Source organism: Canis lupus, chromosome 4 (genome assembly GCF_048164855.1).
Source record: "Canis lupus baileyi chromosome 4, mCanLup2.hap1, whole genome shotgun sequence".
Lineage (NCBI taxonomy): Eukaryota > Metazoa > Chordata > Mammalia > Carnivora > Canidae > Canis > Canis lupus.
In genome coordinates, this window is record NC_132841.1 from 12,412,887 (window position 1) to 12,435,743 (window position 22,857).

General features: G+C 34.8%; 1 protein-coding gene across 1 annotated transcript in view; it reads right to left on the reverse strand.

Moving 5' to 3' along the window:
• FAM13C (family with sequence similarity 13 member C) overlaps positions 1–21,312 on the reverse strand; it is a 251,300-nt gene extending 229,988 nt beyond the window's left edge. The window contains exon 1 of the mRNA XM_072823165.1: positions 21,294–21,312. The gene's annotated coding sequence lies outside the window, so the exon portion shown is untranslated. The remainder of the gene's footprint in view (positions 1–21,293) is intronic.
• Between the last annotated feature and the right edge of the window lie 1,545 nt (positions 21,313–22,857).

Consider the following 22,857-nt stretch of genomic DNA (forward strand, 5'->3'; position numbering starts at 1 on the left):
AACAAACAAATCTGGAAATCTTACCTAAGTTCAGAGAGCTAGTCCCTAGCAAAAAACAAGTTTTTATTTAAAATTTTATTTTATTTTATTTTATTTTATTATTTTATTTTAAATTGTTTTTTGCTAGGGACTAGCTCTCTGAACTTAGGTAAGATTTCCGGATTTGTTTGTTTCTTTTTAAAGTGAGAACATTAAATGATTTCTAACCATTTCTTTTCCATCATGGATTCCTTTGGGAATCTAATGAAAGGTTTGGTTTGGACATTGTCTGCAAGAATAATGGATACACACACACACACACACACACACACACACACATTTGTAGACTACTTCTAGGGGTTATGAACTCCGTAAGTCCATTCAAGTAGCCCAGGTTAAGAATCCATGCACTCTCTAAATTCCTCCTGGCTTCAGAAGTTAGAATTTTGTGAGTTGAAAATGCAACCCAATAAAATATTTATAAAAATATTTAGAGAAACTAGTTTTCCCTCCTGCTTCAGCAGCAAAATCGGAGTAATGAAAGTTGGAGTTAAATCAGCAAATGAATTTATTTCTAAAAAAAGATAATTGAAGAACAACCCACAAGCTGAACCCACATGGCAAGTTGTCCTGCGGAAAAATCCTTGTTCCTAAATTTGAAATGTCCCACTCCTACAGTGCATAAGATAATATTATTATTAGCAGGCAGAAAATTCATCGTGACTGGATTTAAACAAATATTTATTTGGTATTTCTGAAAAGTGAAATGTTTCTGTAAGAAAAGTAAGAGCTACATAGATAAATGTAATAGGATTTCCAAATCCTTCAGGGTAAGCAGATATGAAGCAGGGGGTGGGAAACAAGATACACACTTTTCCAAGCTGCCTGAAAAACTAATTTCAGTTTCTCAAAGCTTACTGCCCTATTTATGAGGGGCAGCATATTTCTTCCCCAGGAAAGCAGGAGCCTGAGAATTCAGGTATCTCAACAGAATCAGTAGCATTCCAGGCCCAGCCTACATGGTGATCACTCAGTAATTCATATAGTTCAATTGACATCTTCATTTCAGAGGCCTGAAAGCACATTCTGGAAGTAGGTCAAGCAAGAAGTTTCAACAGATGTGTGTTAGTAGTAAAACTATGCTGATAGCATAAATATCCATCAGTCTCCAAAATTTGTGTCATGGAATTTTCATGTGGCAATTTAGATTGCTACTATCAACATGCAAAGACAAATACATGTAGGGCAAAAAGGTCAGTTACAAAACTATATCTTTTAACATGATTTCATCTATGTAAAAAATTTTTAAAGGATATACTTGTCAATATGCCTTGAAAAAAATGGAAGGCTTTATAGCAAAATACTAATGGTGGTTACTTCTAAGTGGTACATTTAAAAATATGTTCCTGCATTTTTAATTTTTATTCAATAAATGTGTTACTTCCATAAACAAAAATAATAAAATGATTTTCATTAGAAGGATAGAAGACCTTATTATATCAAAACTATTCATTGTTTAAGTTTTTGCTTTTGTTTTTGTTTTACCAAAAAATTAAACATCCAAATTGTAATTCATATGCACCGATTTTTAACTCTCTTAGTATACTCTATTTTGAATACTTAAGTCCAAACCCAAAGTGATATTCATCATTTCTGATAAATTAAAAGGAAATAATAGTTTTTGGCTTATTAGTACCTGATGTTTGGATTCACACAGACACAAAAATTAGGACAGATATATTTCTCTTTTATGAACAGAGCAACCACTAATTGCCTTTAAAACTCTCAATAATTAAAAATATTATTGAACACCTATTTGTATAAAGAGTATTGAAAGATACTTAGGTTCATAACACACATCCTCGGCTCTTAAAGTACTATATAGTCTAAAACTTTCAGATGTTAAATGTGGAGCTGATGCAGAATCCAAGCTCCAAAGAATATTCTCCCCAAAAGTATTAGCATATGGACTCCTAGGCCTAGCTTTAGTGACTTCTTCTCTTCTTCCACCTCAGTTGAATACACTGAATCCAGAAGATACCCATGCCATAGCCTAAAAAAATTTTCAACTGTCAAATTTTGTAAACAAAGAGGATCAATTGTGCTTTAAGTACAAGAAGCATGGATGATGGGTTTGGTTGGTATGAAATGACATGTGCCAGTCAGTCCGCTGGCCAAGAAGAAATCTACCTCCACTAAGACATCAAGTAATCTGAAATAAATTAGGGACTTATTGCCTTGAATACTGAAGACATTTTACCCTTCAAATATTTCCCATGAATAGGAAAACTATCCTTTGGGTAAGTCACTATTACATCACATTGGTAAGATTAGTTAAGACTTTTGAGTCTGGGATTTGGATATTCAGCAGAGGAAGGAGAAAGAAATGAGATACCAGGAGAGGGTATGTTTGGAGATGTTGAAAGCAGAGGTGGACTTATGTGTGTGTACACATGCACGCACCCACACATTATTTTCTTACCCCAGGATTGTGCCCAGGATTGGCTCAAGCCATGGAAATTTTTTCACTTTTACTTTAATAATAAATACTTGCTATTTAATGGGTAATAATGGATACCAAAAGTGACAAGTGGTTATTAAGATTTACCTGAAAAGGAAACGTGGGTGAACAGGGGCAGCAGAGAACATTCTGTCAGTGTTTTGCATTTATAGATGCTTAAGAAAATTTATTGAGTGAAAGAATTAAATATGAGAAAAAAAGATGAATCCAGACATGATAATGGCAATATTATTAATAATAACAGTAATAATCACTATAAAATGCAAAAGGTTAAAAATGCATAAGTAGTTTTTCATGTGTCATCAAATTAAGTATACTCTTGTCTTCACATTCATGTTTTGAAAAAGCACATGTCAGCTTTTCCTCAAGGAAAAAAAAAAAAGCCTAACAAACAAATCAAAATACTAAGCTTTGAACACATTTCTGTCATTTTATCTGCTCTCTTTTCCAAAATCGGTAACTACTAACATTCTAAGGCATTCATAAATTGGCCTTGAGCTTTTATTTCCACTGGTTGACCTTAACATAAATCAGAAGCAACCAACATTTTTTTCCTTTGGTTATTTATAGATTCTGGCCCGGTCAAAAACTTTATTTGGGACAGGGCCAATTGGTAGAAAGTCTACAACTCAGATTTGAGTGAGGCATCTGTCAGAAAAGGAAAAACATGCTTTTTCATCATAGTTACATTTAAGAAGAGGCCCATCTTCCGTTAGGAAAAGTGCTTTGGGGATCCCTGGGTGGCGCAGCGGTTTGGTGCCTGCCTTTGGCCCAGGGCGCGATCCTGGAGACCCGGGATCAAATCCCACGTCGGGCTCCCGGTGCATGGAGCCTGCTTCTCCCTCTGCCTGTGTCTCTGCCTCTCTCTCTCTCTCTCTCTCTCTCTCTCTCTGACTATCATAAATAAATAAAAATTAAAAAAAAAAAAGGAAAAGTGCTTTGCACGTGTGTCAAGCAAAAACCTAGCAACTCAAACCAGATGACCTTCTCCTATATTGGAATGCCTGGACATCTAGAAAGGCTGAACCTTAAATGAACAAATGAATGGATTTGTCAGTCTCTTCATCTCCAAGCTTTTCCAAGCCAGTGAAAAAGAGTAACCATGGATACAGTAATCCTCCCATTCTGAATTTTATGGGAGACCCTAACATTTTGGATAATCTCTCATTCTCCACAAAGGTACTAGCATACATATCATGTACCCTGACTTAGAGTCCAAAAAAATCCGCTATGTATTTATGGAGCAAATCTTTCCCTGCACAATAGCTCATGATTACTAGGTGATGCAATAGGATTGTTAGCTGGGTTTATTATGTTGCTATAAACTAAGGAAATTTATCTGGCTGTTAACCCACTTTGTAGCATGCCCTTAAATATAACTGACTTTCTATTTGACTATGGTCCAGGCTAAAGGACAATAGATAAAAGGAAAACATTATGTAAAATACTAACAATAATGGAATGTTTGTATTAATCAGATTTGCTGATTATCTGAGGATTAGCAAAAAAGAAAAGGCAAAAATAAAGTTTCTGAAATGTATGAGTCATTCTTAAATGTACAATTATGGTAAATGGAATTAAGTCTGTTTTTATGGGTTCAGGTTCTTTATTCTATAATTTTTCGGGGGTCATTTCTGAAAATAGACCAACAAATAGTGTTAGCCATGGGACTACAGCTGAACTGACTTTAAAACAGATTCTATGTGATGTTGGGGGCAGTGAGCCTTTAAAAAAATATATGCATCCAATAGCTATTTTGTTTTTTAACTTGTCTAAAAGGATTTCAGTTCTATTTAGGATTGGAGTTTCTTTTTAGTAGGGCACTATTGAATAAATCTGCCTGCCTTCTATGTATCTGGTTTTTTGCTACCTGCTGTGATCAGTTGATTAAAGTTTTACTTCCATTTTTTCAAACAGCTTCTTTGAATTCTAGATGTTTATTCTTACTCTCATTTGAATGCCTGACTATATCTTTGGTGTTTGTGGGAGGCGTCTGTGAACCTTGAATAAGAAACACCATCTGTAGTTCATTTCTTTGGCATAAGGGTCCATTTAGAGAGTTTTTTTGGCATTTAAAACCAAACTACTGTGCTGCCCTCTGGCTGCTTCTGATAAAATTTAACCGAAGAAATCTCTACCATGATTCCCTAGGTTTTTCTTAGTTTGGAATTTCATGGCTGTCTCTCAGTCTAGTTGAATATCCACTGATATCAGGTTGACATATTCTATTTCTCACAGATGAGACTGCAGACGCATTTTGAAACAAAGTAAGGTGATCCTGCTTTCTGTTAAAGTCCTTTGCATTTCCACACTTGTGGTAGTTTTCCAGCCAGTAAGCTTGCATGTATTTTTCTTAGCGGTCCAGATATGTCATTATTTTCCATTTTCACTTCCTTTTGTGTGATGCCTGCATGTCAGGGAAAGGCCAGAGGAAATGCCACTTTATTTGATGTACATTTTGCCAAAGGTAGAGGATTTTTAATGATCCTTCTCTGCAAGATTTCAGAGGAGGATAAATGACCCATGAAGTAAGACTTATAACTTAATTATGACAAAACATCACGTCTTTCCATTTAGCTTCACCTCAGATTCAGAGGGCTTAAATCACTATACTAAGAATCTAAGTGAACATCTTTATCAAGGCCCTCCAAATAGAAGAAAAAATTTCTTTTATCATTCAGCAACAATTCCTTTCTTCCTTTTCCAAGATGACAATAGTCTATCAAACTGACAAAATTCTAACAATAATTTACCTTAGATTTACAGAGGTCCATTTTATTAAAACCTCTTTTTAAAGGAGTTTTTAAAATCTAAAAGGTGAATGTTAAAAAACTTCTGGTGTTAGCTCTGACACATAAAGAGCTTAGAAGTTGTCATTTCCATCTTTAGGATAAGAAAAAGCTGAACAAATTTAAAGTCAATGATTTTTCTTGGGCCATCAGAGAACTGAGGTCACAGGGTAGACAGCCACTCTGAAATCTAGAGACAGGAGAATATAAAGAAACACTGTCAAGATTAGTTTATGCAAAGCAAAAGCCACAGGAGCCGTAAATGGATAGGAACACTTAAATAGTTATTTTGATGAATTGCTGAAGGTTGGGTGTAGCTTACTTAGCATGAGAATGAGTAATTCCTGGGGGCTGCAGTTTTAGGGTGGCCCCCACAGTTTCATGGATTTTACATCCAGGAGCTACACCAGGTTCTCATGATGAAGAACCAAGAAAATTGCCATGTATCTTTGGCAAAGGTGTGGGAAAACAATAATTTTAAAATATGCTCCATACGTTCTCCATAACAAAGGGCTATTCCTCACCGAAAAAGACTAGCTGTGCCTTACCTTACATAGGCCTCCTGTCTCAACCAAGTAGGTCAGGGAGAGGGAATAAAAGATAAGAAATGCTTGCAAAATTCACATCCCAGGAATACAGGACCATGAAAAACTGGAATTTAATTTTAAGATTATAGAACACTACTCCTAACCCACTTCTTACCACTGCATTAACAAAGTTCCAGTATGGATTACAGCTGAAAGAGCTACAAGGTCCAGACTCTTTAGAAGGGGTTCTTAGGGATTCCTAAAGACACTGATAGGGACAAAATCAAGAGCAGTAGAGGAATTTGTAGTCCATGGCACCTACATGTACATAAAACATTAAACACAGCCAAACTCATAGCCAGATTAACATAAAATCTCATACTAAAGAGATTTATTTCACTTCCTTATTATAAACTATGTCTACTTTCAACAAAATAAGCACAAGGAATGCTAAAAGCAAGTCTAAAGAGACAAAGTGAGTATCAGAACTAAACTCAGATATGACACAGATTGTAGAATTATCAGACTGCGAATTTAAAATAAATTTGATTAATATGTTAAGCTGGAAAAAGTAGACAACAGGGAAGAACAGATGAATAATGTAAACAGAAAGATGAAAACTCTGAGAAAGACTCAAATATAAATACTAGAAGTAAAATAATATTGTAATAGAAAATAAAAATGGATTCTTTAGTAGACTAGATACAGTTGAGGGAAAAAAATCAGTAAATTTGAATACATGTCAGTATAAAATTTTCAAAATGAAATTTTTCAAAAAAAGAGAGAACAGATTATTCCAGAATTGTGGGGCAATTTCAGAAGGCATGATAGTATATTTGGAATACCAGAGAAAGAAGAAAGAAAAAAAAAGTGAATTAATAATGATCAAGCAATTCCAAAATTTAACGAAAGATACCAAACCACAGAAATTCAGGGTACACCAAAAGAATAAATAGCAAAACTCTGTATCAAAGAATATCACATTCAAACTCCAGAAAAAACAAATACAAAGAAAAAATCTTGAAAGAATCCAGGGTGAGAATAGAAACCTCACCTATAGAGTGAAGAGGATGAGAATTATAATGTAATTTTCTTCAGAAACTATGTGAGCAAGAAATTTAAAGTAATGAAAGAAAAAAACAGCATAGAATGAAATATACAGCAAAGTTAGCCTTCAAAAGTGAAGGAGAAATAAACATTTTCTCAAGCAAACAAAATCAAGAAGAGAGGCCAACCAAAATGGTGACACAGAAGGCTTTCTAAACTCCTCTCTTTCCATGAACACTCTGAATATACAGCTATACAAGGAATAATCCCCTCTAAAAGAAGTCCAGAAACCAACTTATGTGACTCCTACATATTAGACAAATGAGAAAATATCCTCATGGAAATGGGTACTAAAAACTGAGACCCACTCTCACCATAAATATCATTCCCAATATGGCTCCACAGGATCAGGAGGAAACAACTAACTCCCAGCTTCTCCTTGAAGAGCAAAAAGTTTTGGCTTGGCATTCAATGCTTCATCTCTTAAGACTCCTACTTGAGGGAAAGGCCCCTGGGACTATCTGTCTCTGAAAGCCAATGAGGTTTACATCCACGAGACCCGCAAGACTATAGCAAAGGAACAATTGTTAATGGGCACACAAGTACTTGCTATGGTTATCCCCCCAGGATTCAGAAGGAGCAGGCAAAATTGTTGATCTTCCAGTCTTTCCCTGGAAGAGCTCAATCTTCATGTTTTAAAAGCTGCTACTTAAAGGATTATAATTTAGCATACATCTAGGAGCTGGCTGCAATTCTCCCCAGAAACTGGGAAACTGAGACACCTCCACTGCCATCATTCTGTTGCCAGTATTTCCTTGGAAGGAGCTTGTACATGCATCTATGCCCCAGCTTTTGCACTGCCCCCCATGCGATGGATCTTAGGATTTTCTCACTCTGAAAGCCATTGGTGGTTTCTTTCACAAGTCCCAAAAGACGGCTGCAAAACAAGAAGTTTATAACTGGCTACCGTTCAGGACTCAGTTCAGAGGGAATGGAGAAAAATGCTTATCTCCTAGTTATTCCCTAAAAGGGACTCATCTGAGTACTTCAAAAGCTGCTGCCTTAGGGTCCAACTTCTAAGATAGCATACATCTAGAGACTGGTTACTCTATAATGATACAGAGGCAAATTCATCAAAAGGTATAACATTAGTAAATATACACGCAACATAAGAGCACCTAAATGTATAAGGCAAATATTAATAGATCTGAGAAATGAACAGAAATACAATAATAGTAGGAAACTTCAATACCTACATTCAACAATGGATAGATCATCCAGACAAAATATCATTAAGGAAACATAAAACTTAAATTACACAGTAGACCAGATGGACTTAACAGACATATAGAGAACATTTGATCCAATATCAGCAGAATACATTCTTCTCAAGCATACATGGAATACTCTACAGAATAGTTTATATGTTAAGCCACAAAACAAATTTTAATAAATTTAAGAAATTGAAATCATTTCAAGTATCTTTTGCAACCACAGTGCTGTGAAATTAGAAATAAATCACAAAAAGAAAATAAAGAAACTCAGAAATAAGTGGAACTTAAACAACATCCTCCTAAACAACTAATGGGTCAAAAATAAATCAAAGGAGAAATAAAAACATACCTTGAGACAAATGAAAGTGGAAATAGAACACACCAAAACTTATGGAATGCAGTAAAAGCAGTGCTAAAATGGACATTTATAGAGATAAACACCTACACTGAGATAAAAGAGAGGTCTTGAATAAACAACCTAATTTTATACTTAAAGAAACTATATAAAAAAAGATAAGCTAAGTCTGAAGTTAGTAGAAGAAAGGAAATAACAAGTATCACAGTGAAAATAAATGAAATAGTGCTACAAAGATAATAGAAAAGATCAGTGAACTAAGCTCTGGGTTTTGAAAATGCAAACAAAATAGACAAATCTTTAGCTAAACCTATAGAGAAGCAAAGAGGACTCTAATAAACAAAGTTAGAAATGAAAGAGGAGATATTACAGCTGATACCACACAAATACAAAAGATCATAACAGACAACTACTGAACAGTATAATACAACAAAGAGAATAGCTAGAAGAAATGAATAAAGTGTTTGAAGCATACAACCTACCAAGAATGAATCATGATGATATAAAAAAATCTGAACCAACCTACTACTAGTAAGAATACATCAGTAATCAAAAACCTAATTGCAAAGAAAAATTCAGGATCAGATGGTTTCACTGGCGAATATACCAAACATTTAAGAATTAATATCAATCCTTCTCAAAGTCTTTCAAAAAGATAAAAGAGAAAGAAACATTCTACACTCATTTTATTAGGCCAGCATTACCCTGATAACAAAGTCAGTCAAGGACACTACAAGAAAAGAAAATTATAGGCTAATATCTCTGTTGAACATAGATGTAAAAGTCCTCAGCAAAATATTAGCAAACCAAATTCAATGGGACTTTAAAAGTATTATACTCTATGACAAAGTGGAATTTATTCAAGGGATGCAGGGATTGTTCAGTATCTTCAAATCAGTCAGTATGATATACTACATTTAAAAACTGAAGGATAAAAATATTTTAAACCATTTTCAAAAATTAAACAATGATTATAAGGATACTAGCTGGGCTTGAAAAAAAGCATAGAAGACACTAGAGAATCCCTTACTGCAGAGATAAAAAAAAAAAAAAACAAAAACAAAAACAAAAACCTAAAATCTAATCAGGCAAAAATTAAAAATGCTATAAACAAGATGCAATCCCAATTGGAGACCATAAAAATGAAGGTGGATGAAGTAGAGGAGTGAATAAGTGATATAGAAAATAAAATTATGAATAAAAATGAAGCTGAATAGAAGAGGGAAAGAAAGATAATGAACCACAACGGTAGATTTAGGGAACTCAGCAATTTATTTAAAATAACATTTGTCTCATAGGAGTTGAGAAAAAGGAGCAGAAGGTTTACTTGAACAAATTATAGCTGAAAACTTCTTTAATCTGGGGAAGGACACAGATATCAAAATCCAAGAAGAACTGAGAACTCTCATTAAATTCAACAAAAGCCAAACATTGCCTGGGCATGTTGTAGTCCAATTCACAAAACACACAGAAAAGGAAAGAATCCTGAAAGCAGCAAGTGGAAAAGTCTTTAACCTACAAGGAAAGACAGATCAGACTTGCAACAGATCTGATCACAGAAATATAGCAAGGCAGAAGAAAGTGGCAGGAAATATTCAATGTGCTGAATGGGAAAAATATGCAGCCAAGAATTCTTTATCCTGTGAGGCCGTCAGTCAGAATAGAAGGAGATAGAGTTTCCTAGACAAATAAAAACTAAAGGAGTTCATGACCACTAAGCCAGCCCTGCAAGAAATCTTAAGGAGGACTCTTTGAGTGTAGAAGAAAAAAAAAAAAGATCAAAAGCAACAAAGACTAGAAAGGACCAGAAAACATCACCAGAAACACCAATTCTGCAGGTAACATGATGGTACTAAATTCATATCTTTCAATAACCACTCCCAATGTAAATGGAATAAATGCTATAATCAAAGGACAGGGTATCAGAATGGATTAAAAAAACAACAACAATAAAAAGGGTTCTAGGGTGGCTTAGTTAGTTAAATGTCCAGCTATTGATTTTGGCTCAGGTCATGATCTCAGGGTCCTGAGATCAAGCCCCACATTGAGCTCTGTACTCAGCAGAGAATCTGCTTGATGATTCTCTCTCTTCCTCTCCTTCTGCTCCTTCCTCTGCTCACACATTTATTATCTCTCTATCTCTCTCCCCCATCTCAAATAAATAAATCTAAAAAAACAAAAACAAAAACAAAAGCAAAAACAAAACACAAGCTCCATCTATTTGCTGCCTACAGGAGACTCATTTTAGACCTAAAGACAACTGCAGATTGAAATTGAGGGAATAGAGAACCATCTACCATGCTAATTGATGTCAAAAGAAAGCTGGAGTAGCCATATTTATATTAGACAAACTTGATTTTAAACCAAATATTCTAATAAGAGATGAGGAAGGGCATTATATCATAATTAAGGGTCTATCCAACAAGATGATCCAACAATTGTTAAGTATTAATGCCCCCAACTTGGGAGCAACCAAATATATAAATCAATTAATAATAAACATAAAGAAACTCATTGATAATAATACAATAATAGTAAGGGACTTTAACACAACAGTTACAGCAATGGACAGATCACCAAAGCAGAAAATCAAAAAGAAAACAATGACTTTGAATGATACACTGAACCGGATGGATTTAACAAAACTTATTCAGAACATTTCATCCTAAAGAAGCAGAACACCCATTATTTTCAAATGCACATAGAACATTTTCCAGAATAGATCAAATACTGGGTCACAAATCACCTTCAAAAAGTACAAAAATATTGAGATAATACCATGCATATTTTCAGACTACAATGCTATGAAACTTGAAGTCAACCATGAGAAAAGATTTGGACAGACCACCAAAAAATGGAGGTTAAAGAACATCCTACTAAAGAATAAATGAGCTAACCAGGAAATTAAAGAAGAAATTAAAAAAATACATAGAAGCAAATAAAACACAACAGTCCAGAGCCTTTCATATGTAACAAAAGCCATTTTAAAAGGGAAGTATATTGAAATACAGGCCTACCTCAAGAAGCAAGAAAAGTTAGAAATACATAACCTAAAACTTACACCTAATGGAGATAGAAAAGGAATAGTAAATAATGCCTAAAGCCAGCAGAGAAAGGGAAATAATAAAAATTAGAGCAGAAATAAATGATATAGAAACAAACAAACAAAATCAGTAGAATGGGTTAACAAAACTAAGAACTAGTTCTTTGAAAGAATTAATAACATTGATAAACTCCTAGACAGACTTATCAAAAAGAAAAGAGAAAGGACCCAAATAGATAAAATCATGAATGAAAGAGGAGAAATCACAACCAACACCACAGAAATACAAACAATTATAAGATAATATTATGAAAAATTATATGCCACCAAACTGGGCAACTGGAAGAAATGGACAAATTCCTAGAAACCTACAAACTCCCAAAACTGAAACAGGAAGAAATAGAAAGTTTGAAGAGACCCATAACCAGCAAAGAAATTGAATCAGTAATTAAAAAAAAAAGTACATGAAACATACCTCATCATCATAAAGGCCATATACAAAAGACCCACAGCTAATATCATCCTCAATGGGGAAAAACTGAGAGCCTTCCCCCTATGGTCAGGAATAAGACAAGGATGTCCACTCTCACCATTACTACTTAACATAGAACTAGAAGCCTTAGCCTCAGCAATCAGACAACAAAAAGGAATAAAAGGCATCCACATTGGCAAAGAAGAAGTCAAACTTTCACTATGTGCAGATGACATGATACTCTATATAGAAAACTCAAAAGACTCCACCAAAAAAATTGCTAGAACAATTTCATGAATTTAGTAAAGTTGCAAGATATAAAATCAGTGTGTAGGAAATCTGTTGCATTTTATACACCAATAATGAAGCAGCAAAAAAAAAAAAAAAAAATCAAGGAATCAATCTCATTTGCAATTGTACCAAAACCAATAAGATACTGTGAAATAAATCTAACTAAAAAGATAAAAGATCCATACTCTGGAATATAGAACATTTAAAAAAAATTTAAGAGGACATAAAGAAATGGAAAAGAATTCCATGCTAATGGATTGGAGAAATAAACATTGATTCAATGTCTATACTACCCAAAGCAATGTAAACATTTAATGCAATTCCTATCAAAACTACTAGCATTTTCCCAGTGTTAGAACAACAATCCTAAAATTTGTATGGAACCAAAAAAACCCCGAAGTGCCAAACCAATACTGAAAAAGAAAATTAAAACTAGAGGCATCCAGATTATAAGTGATATTACAAGGCCATCAAGACAGTAAGGAAGTAGCACAAAAACAGACACTAGAATCAGTGGAATAGAATAGAGAACCCAGAAGTGGACCCTCAACTCTGTGGTCAACTAATTTTTGACAAAGTAGGAAAGAATATCCAATGGAAAAATGACAGTCTCTTCAACAAATGGTATTGGGAAAAATGGAGCACAACATGCGGAAGAATGAAATTGGACCACTTTCTTACAGCATATGCAAAAATAAGTTCAAAATGGATGAAAGACCTAAATATGAGACAGAAAACCAACAAAATCCTAGAGGCGAACACAGACAGAAACCTCTTTGACCTTGGCCTTATTAAACATATTGCTCGAGGCTAGGGAAACAAAAGCAAAATGAACTATTGGCACTTCATCAAAATAAAAAGCTACTGCACAGCGAAAGAAATAATCAACAAAACTAAAAGGCAGCCTACAGAATGGGAGAAGATATTTACAAATGACATATCTGATAAAGGGTTAATATTCAAAATGTATAAAGCACTTATTAAACTCAACATCCAGAAAAAAAATAATACAGTTAAGAAATGGGGAAAAGATATGAATAGAGACTTTTCAGAAGAAGACATTCAGATGGCTTACAGACACTTGAAAAGATTCCCAACATCACTCATCATCAGGGAAATACAAATCAAAGCCAGGACAAGATACCACCTCACACCTGTCAGAATGGCTAACATTTAAAACACCAGAAACAACAGGTTTTGGTGAAGATGCAGAGAAAGTGGAACTGTCATCTTGCACTGTTGGTAGGAATGCAAATTGTTCTCTGGAAAACAGTTTGAGGTTCCTCAAAAAGTTAAAAATAGAACTATCTTACCATCCAGCAATTGCACTAAGTATTTACCCAAAGGTTACAAAAATACAGATTTGAAGGCGCTTATGCACCCTGATGCTTATAGCAGCATTATCAACAATAGCCAAACTATGGAGAAAGCCCAAATGTTCATAGATTGATCGATTGATGAATGGATCAGAAGATATGATGTATCTATATCATCTATATCTATATCTATATGGATGGGGGAATATATGTATAACAGATATCTATCTATCTATATCTATCTATCTGATGGAATATTAGCCATCAAAAACATGAAATCTTGCCATTTGCAAAGACATGGATGGAGCTACAGTGTATTATGCTAAGTGAAATAAGGCAGGCAGAGAAAGACCATATGATTTCACTCATATGTGGGATTTAAGACAGAAAACAGATGAACAGAAGGAAAGGGGGAAAGAAAAAAAAAGGAGAGAAGGAAATAAGACCTAAGACACTTAGCAATAGAGAACAAACTGAAAGTGGATGGTTGAATGTAGGGGATGGGTTAGATAGGAGAGTGGGTCTTAAAGAGGATAGTTATTGTGATGAGCACTGCGTGCTGTGTGTATGTGATGAATCACTGAATTCTACTCCAAAAACTAATATTGTGCTGTACATTAACTAAGTAAAATTTAAATTAAAAGAAAGAGGAGAAGGATAAGGAAGAGAAGGAGGGGTAGGAGGAAGAAGAAAGGCAGGAGGAAGAGGACAGGGAGGAGAATGAGAAGGTAAAAACACACAATTTATCATCAGAGGTTCTTCAGAGAAAAGCAAATGATACAGGTCTGAAACTTAGATCTAAGTTTAAAAAAATAAAGTATCAAAGAAAATAAATTTAGATAAAATAAAATCTATCTTTTCTGTTAATAATTGAAAAAATAGATGCTTTTTCAAAGTAATAACAGCAACAACATACTGTATGATTATAGCACAAGAATGAGTGAAATAAATGATAATAATTTTATGAGGGACAGGAGAGAGGAGTTGAGAATAGTCTGCTATAAGGTACTTGCTCTGAGAAGCAGCAGAGTGTTATCTAAAAGCAGATCAATTTTAAATGTGTTTTTGCAAACTCTAAGGCAACCATTAAAACATTTTTAAACATATTTTAAAATAATAAAATCAATATTCTAATAGAAGAGAGAAAAAGAAATCACATAAGATGTTCATTAAAACCAGAGGAGGCAGAAAAAGAAGGGGGGAAAAAGAAGTAAAGAACAAGTAGAACAAATAGAAAATAGTTCTAACACTATACATATTATTCAAATTATATCAATAATCACTGTAAATGTGATTCTAAAGGAATGAAATCTTGCCATTTGCAACAACATGGGTAGACCTAGAGGGTATTATGCTAAGTGAAATAGGTCAGACAGAGAAAGACCAAATATCATTATTTCATTTACATGTGGAATTTAAGAAAGAAAATAAATGAACAAACAAAACAAATAGAATCTTATATACAGGGGACAATCTGGTGGTTGCTGGAAGGGAAGTGGGCAGGGAGATGAGTGAAATAGGGAGTAAAAATGAATGCTGTAAATAGTACAATTAAAAGTCAGAGATTTTCAGAGTAGATACAGTCAGACCCAGCTATAAAGTTGTCCACAAGAAATCTGCTTTAAATATGAAGACGTAATAGGTTTAAATGTTAAAAGGGGTAGATAAAGATCACACTAACACTAATGCTGATGCTAATCAAAAGAAAACTGGAACAGCTATATTAATTTCAAACAAGTAGTCTTCAGAACAAAGAAATGTATAAAGAACAAAGAAATCAAAGATTTAAATAAGTGGAGAGGTATATCATGTTTGAATGGGAAGTCTCAATATCATTAAGATCAATTTTTCTGAAGTGGATCTACAGATTTAATGAAATTCCAATCAAACTCACAGCAAACTATTCTGTAGATATGACAAATTGATTCTAAGGTTTATATGAAAGGCAAAAGACTGAGAATAGCAAACACAATTCAGAAGAAGAAGGGTTATAAGTTGGAGAAGGGAGGAGAGGGTGAGGAGGAAATTTGAGGACTGACTATTCAACTTCAAGCCTTACTGTAAAGTTATAGCAATTAAGGTAGCATAGTATTGTTAAAAGAAAAGACACATAAATCAGTGGGACTAAATAGAGCCCAGAAGTGGACCTACACAAATAAAGTAAGCTGAATTTTGACAAAGAAGTAAAGACAACTGAGTGGAGAAAGGATACTTTTTCAAAAAATAGTGCTGGAACACCTGCACATTCATATGCAAAGGAAAAACTAATCTAGACATAGAATTTATAACCTTCACAAAAATTAAATCAAAATGGATCATAGATCTAAAAGTGAACAGAAATTTCACCAAAGAAGACATAGACATGGCCAATAAGCACATGAGAAAATACTCTGCATCACTTGTCATCAGGGAAATACAAATCAAAACCACAATGAGATACCATCTCACACTAGTGAGAATGGGGAAAATTAACAAGACGGAAAACAACAAATGTTGGAGAGGATGCGGAGAAAGGGGAACCTTCTTGCACTGTTGGTGGGAATGTGAACTGGTGCAGCCACTCTGGAAAACTGTGTGGAGGTTCCTCAAAGAGTTAAAAATAGAGCTACCCTACGACCCAGCAATTGCACTGCTGGGGATTTACCCCAAAGATACAGACGCAGTGAAAGGCAGGACATCTGCACCCCAATGTTTATAGCAGCAATGTCCACAATAGCCAAACTGTGGAAGAAGCCTCGGTGTCCACTGAAAGACGAATGAATAAAGAAGATGTGGAATGGAATATTACTGTACATAATGGAAATTACGTACAATGGAATATTACTCAGCCATTAGAAATGACAAACACCCACCATTTGCTTCAACGTGGATAGAACTGGAGGGTATTATGCTGAGTGAAATAAGTCAATTGGAGAAGGACAAACATTATATGATCTCATTCATTAGGGGAATGTAAAAAATAGTGAAAGGGAATAAAGGGGAAATGAGAGAAAATGAGTGGGAAATATCGGAGAGGGAGGGAGAACATGAGAGACTCCTAACTCTGGGAAACGAAGTAGGGGTGGTGGAAGGGGTGGTGGAAGGGGAGGTGGGTGGGAGGTTGGGGTGACTGGGTGACAGGCAATGAGGGAGGCACTTGATGGGATGAGCACTGGGTGTTATGCTATATGTTGGCAAATCGAACTCCAAGAAAAAATATACAATAAATAAATAAACCGCAAAACTATAAAACTTCTAGAAGAAAACATAGGCAAAAATCTAATTGACTTTATATTTGGCAATAAATTTTTAAATACAACATCAAACACCTGATCCATGAAAGAAAAAAATTGATAAGTTGAACCTTTTAAAATTAGATCTACCATGTGAAAGAGATCAAAAAAATATGCTACAGTAAGGAAGAAATATTTACAAACGTATCTGATACAGGAATTACATACAAAAGATACAAAGAACTCTTGAAACTTAATTAAAAAAAACAACTCATTTATTAAATGGGCAAAAGATCTGAACAGACACCTCATTAAAGAAAATATACAGATGACAAATAAGCATATGAAAGATGTTGAACATCATATATTCTTAAGGAACTGCAAATTAAAACAATGAAATACCACTACATATCTATAAGGAAGGCTAAAATCCAAAATATTGACAACATTCAATACTGGTGAGAATGCAGAGCAACAGAAATTTTATTTATTGCTGTTGGAAATGCATATGGTATGGCCACTTTGGAAGACAGTTTGGCAATAAACATATTCTTACCATATGACACAACAACTGCAGTCCTAGATATTCATCTAACTTATTTAAAAACTTACATTTACACAAAAATCTGTATGCAAATGTTTACACAAAAATCTGTATGCAAATGTTTATAGCAAGCAGCTTTATTCATAATGTCCAAGCCCTGGAAACAACCAAAATGCCCTTCAATAGGTGACTGTATAAAATGTGATACAACCATAAGATGAAATGTTATTCGGTAATTAAATGAACATTAATATTCATAGTAGTGTTACTTATAATAGCCAAAGAGATGACAGAAACTCAAATGTCCATCAACAGATGAGCCAATAAACAAAATATGGCATATACAAACAATGGAATATTATTGTCTTAAAAAGGAGTGAAATTTTGACACATGCCACAACATAGGCAATCCATGAAAACAGTATGCTAAGTGTAAAAAGCTAGATATAAAAAGAAAATATTGAATGATTTTACTTATATGAGTTTTTCCAGAATAGACAAATTAATTCATAGAGACAGAAAGTAAAGTACAGGTTGCCATGGGTTTAGGGAAAGCAGAATGGGGAGCTATTGGGTAATGGGTACAGAGTGTCAGTTGGGATGATTAAAAAGATCTGGAAATAGTGATGATGGTTGTAGAACGATGTGAATGTGCTTAATGTCACTGAATTGTATACTTAGAAATGATTACATTAGTTAATTTTATGTTATGTGTGTTTTACCACAATATCTATGATAGTAAATGTCATGGATAAATGTAAAATGCATATTGCTAAGTGAAAGGAGGCAGTCTGAATAGTCTACATAATATAAAATTCCAATTATATGACATTTAGAAAAGGGAAAACTATAGAGACAGTAAAAAGATTATTGGTTGATAGGGGTTTGAGAGTAGGAGGAATTTTAAATAAGTAAAGCACTGGGGATATTTTGGGGGAGTGAAACTTTCTGTATGATCCCGCAAGTAGTGGTCATGACATTATGAGTTTGTCAAAATCCATGGAACATTTTAGCATAAAGGGTGAAACTAAGTGTTTACAAATTAAAAAGTCATTTAGGAGGTAAGAGAATTCAGAATATAATGCAGACTGTGACCAAAAAATGTCTAACTACATTAAAAAGTATGAAACAATTTCACTAAAGGAGATGGGGAAATGTATTAATCTAGGTATATTTGGAAATGAATGGAGTCTGTAAGACGAAAGACAAAAGGAACTGCACATAAGCATTGTGCTCTACATAACAAAGTTATTTCCCATAAGAGTATGGGTTCTGACACTATTATACAGGTATGCTGGAACAATTAAGTAAATGTATTATGGATGATGACAGGTTTCTCACTGTTGGAGTAGGTATTAACAGAGAAGCAAGGAAAAAGGCAAGAATGATCTATGGGGTTATGGGTTAATGCCGGCGATATCAGTAATAGTTCATGTTTAAGTTCATATAGACACAGATGGTTTTATATTATATATAAATATAAATATAGTATATAGTATATATATACAAAATACCTTGGTAGGTCAGTGAAAAGGGCCTACAAGCAATTATACTCCAATAGCAATTAGCACATCCAGTGCCTAAATCCTGGTTTCTAATACCATTCTCCAATTAAAAGAACCAGGACTACTTGGACAGATGCCTGATTCTAAGACCGAGACAGAAAATATAGAAGAGGAGACTTAATTATTTTGTAGTGCCAGAAAGTGAGCAACTGCTCAAAAACAGACACAAAGACAAACAAAACTCCACTACTGATAGATTTATAACAAAGGAACGCAGAGCCAACCGAAAGAGATCCCAATGGCCAGAGCTGAAGCAAGTGAGCAATAAAATAAAGTTGTATTGTAATATAACCCAAAATATAAACGAGTATACATGAGTACATTTTGATATAAATAAATTAAATAAAATAATTATATAAGTAAATAGATGAAAGAGAATAAATGTCTAATAAGCAGAATAATTCCAGATAATTTACCCCGGAGGATAGACACTCCATCCTTAAGGAAGGGGAGCACAAATCCCCACTCCTTAAATGTGAATTGCATATAGTGACTTCCTTCCAAAGAGGACAGTATGGAAAGGAGGAAAGGAGTAAGTTTACAGTGGGGAAACCTGACAAACACTACCTCAGCCAGGTGATTAAGGTCAATATTGACATGATATGTCAGGTTGATATTAAATACCCTTGAGATGTCATAATAGAATACCAATTTACCTCTGTGATCTTCTCCCCCAAAACCTGTGATACAAGTCTATTCATGAGATAAACATCAGACAAATTACAGTAGAAGTGCATCCTATAAAATACATAAACAGTATTCCTCAGAACTATCAAGATAAAACAAACAAACAAACAAGTAAGTCAGAAAAACTGTTACAGCCAAGAGAAGCTTAAGGAGATTTGACAAATTATATGTAATGCTATATCTTGGATGGGATTCTGAAGCAGAAAAGGGACATTAAGTGAAAATTAATGAAATCTGAATAAACTATGGTCTTTAGTTAATCACATCAGTTTTGGTTCATTAACTATAACAAGTGTATAATAGTAATGCAAGATGTGGATAATAAGGGACCTGGGAGTGGAGGTATAAGGGAACACACTGCACTACTCTCTTCTGTTATTCTGTAAATCTTAAAATTTCTAAAAATATTCTTTTTTAAAAAAGCAAATATTAACATATCTAGAACAATAAGAAAGAGGAAATTATTATTTTTTTTAATTACTAAGAGTTACAAGAAAGGAAACCGTTCTGGTTTGAAGAAACACGGTATGGTTTTACAAAAACAAACTAAAGTCTTTTCTGAAACTTTGCATAATAATTCATCTTTAGTTGAAGGAAACAACTTCTACTATACAATAAGATAAACTGGGATATTCTCAGGTATGTCCTCGAATTCTTATTTATTCATCAGCTCACTTGTGAGGATAATTTAACTCCTATATATCTAACACTGTGCCATGTCTTGAGCTATGACAATAAATCAAATTTAGCCTACATGTTCAAGGAGCTCAATTTCAGATAAATAATAATAACAGAAAACTATAACAATATGATCAGATGTGTAACACCAAGATGATTGTGCTATGGACACACAAAAGAGGAAGAGACGAACACCGAGTCCTTGCAGAAGAGGTGATGTTTCAACTGAGCCTTCAAAGCTGAGTGGAAATGCAGAGACCACACAAGTGACCATTTCATGAAGCGGCTTGTGCTGATCTGATCAGGCTGGTTTCTCTCCCTCTCACCAATACAACTAACTGCAGAGAATTTTCAACCTGTCTTTTGCAGTGGAGATGAATGTCTTCCGTGAAGCTTTAGCTATTTTTGTCTCTTTTAGGTTTTTGTTTTGTTTTGTTTTGTTTTATTGCTTCCTGGAGTTAGATAAAAGCAACAAATACAACTCCTTGCCCAGTATTATAAAATAACTACTGCAGCTGCCTTGCATTCTTTCTCTTCTGTAGTAAGAGAGAAATTTTGAGTTCCATTATTATTGTCAAATAAACGCTAACTTCTGATCTGGGTGCCATCTGGAAACACTGTCTCTTAATATTCAAAAGTTATTTATTCTGTTTAATTCTTATGTTGCTTTTCCAACAAAATCTTTCTCTGTAACATCTGTGGTTTTACTCATTAACCATTTTCTGCTCCCTTATGTGCAGATTCATTAAACAAGTTTCCAAAAGGAAGAAAGTTTGTTCATTCATTTATTCAAAAACATCTATTCAGAAACAGTGACTGAGCACCTACTACTTTGTTCCAGGAACAAACTTAGATGGCTATGGTCATTAAAGAAATACTCTGTGCTATAAAAGGAAGAGAGAAGAAAACAGAAAAGAGAAGAAAAGCTCTGTGCCAGAGAAAATAAACTGCAAATCTTCATGGCCTAGCTTTGTTCTCACTCATTTAACTTACTCATATGCTGGTGCTGGATGGGCAGATATACAGGAACCAGGCTCCTTTGATCTTGTGGCTCCACCTTCCTTTAGAGCCTCAAAGCTCTTCACTTCCGTATGGCAGATAGATGGAAAGAAGATAGACAAGACACACCAGCTTCTTCAGCACTTCAATTTACACGTGATGTATCACTTCTGCTCACATTGTATTAGTGAAAATTAGTCACATGGTCACAGGTGGATTGGTGGGGGTGCATGGGCAGGCTGGAAAATGTAGTCTGTGGCTGGGCAGCTTGTTCCAGTCACTAGTCCACACCCCTGGATACAGCATATGCATCTTTGGTGCATCCACCATCTCTGCCACCCTGCTGGAGATCCTAAAATCAATCTGACTTGTTCTCATATATGTGAGAATCCTCAGCCAAGGAAGGCAGAAAGAATAAATGTGTAACCAGATTCTTTCCATCTCTGCTAGTTCACACCTTCTGCGAGTTAATTAAAATAGCTAAAGAGAACCCAAAGAGCAAGTGTAAAAGCTGTTTGCTAGAATCCATAAAAATGGGCACTGACTGGAACAGAAGGTGATAGCCAACAACTTGTTTTTCTGCCACAGACTACAAAAAAGGTATGTAGATCTAGATTTTATAGTGGAGTAGCCCATTTCTGATAGTAAGTCTGCAGGCTACAGGGATTAGTCACCCCATTGCCTAAAGCCCCATTACCATAAAGTGTGAGTTCACACGTGCTTCTCTATGACTATATAAATAGTTTTGGTGTCCAGCTTCTTTTAAAATTAAAGATGATCTGCCATTTATGTGTCTCACATGCTTGAGTTTTCCAGGAGCCTGAGGGTTGACACAATGTGTGCTTGAATGAACAGTGGAAGGTGCTGGGGATCATCTCTTCCTGCCGTGTCATCTTGCCCTGGGAGTTCCAGCAGTCAGGAGTGTCATTACAGTGGATGTCTTTGATATGAACCTCAGGCTGATCACTTAAGTTCTGACTGTGGATTCTGGCCTGCTAGTTGAGGATATTTGGATGAAATAGAGCCACAATGGGAATAATGGGAAAGACAATAAACTTATGGTCTGGCACCAGGAACATCAACTATGATTATATAATTTCACTATGAATAGGAAAATGAAATTCAGCTTATTAGGAGGTCCTGTAGACCCCATATTTACATATTCATTGAAGGGGATATAAATTCTGTTGTCATCCTTTACCATGTTTCTGCACTTTCCAGTTGCTTTGTCATGGGCTTACCTCCACTCCCTCCTGATGCAGAGGGAGAAGTTAGTATTTCCCATCTCTCTACCCGTTTTAACTTGTTCCTTGTCAAGGGAGCAATGAACACTCCCTTGACAACTAATGAAAGCTTGGAGGCATTTTTCTGGCACATTGTTTGCTTTTTATTTGTTGATTTTTGCTGCTGTTTTGTTTTGTTTTTTTTTTTAAACCAGAGTTGGCATGTTGACCTTCTTCCACTCCCACTCTGTTGCAGTGGCCCTCCTCTCTTTCTTGCTCCCAAGCAGAAGGCCCACATGGGTGTGGCCCTGTCTTCTAGACAAAACACTGAAGGC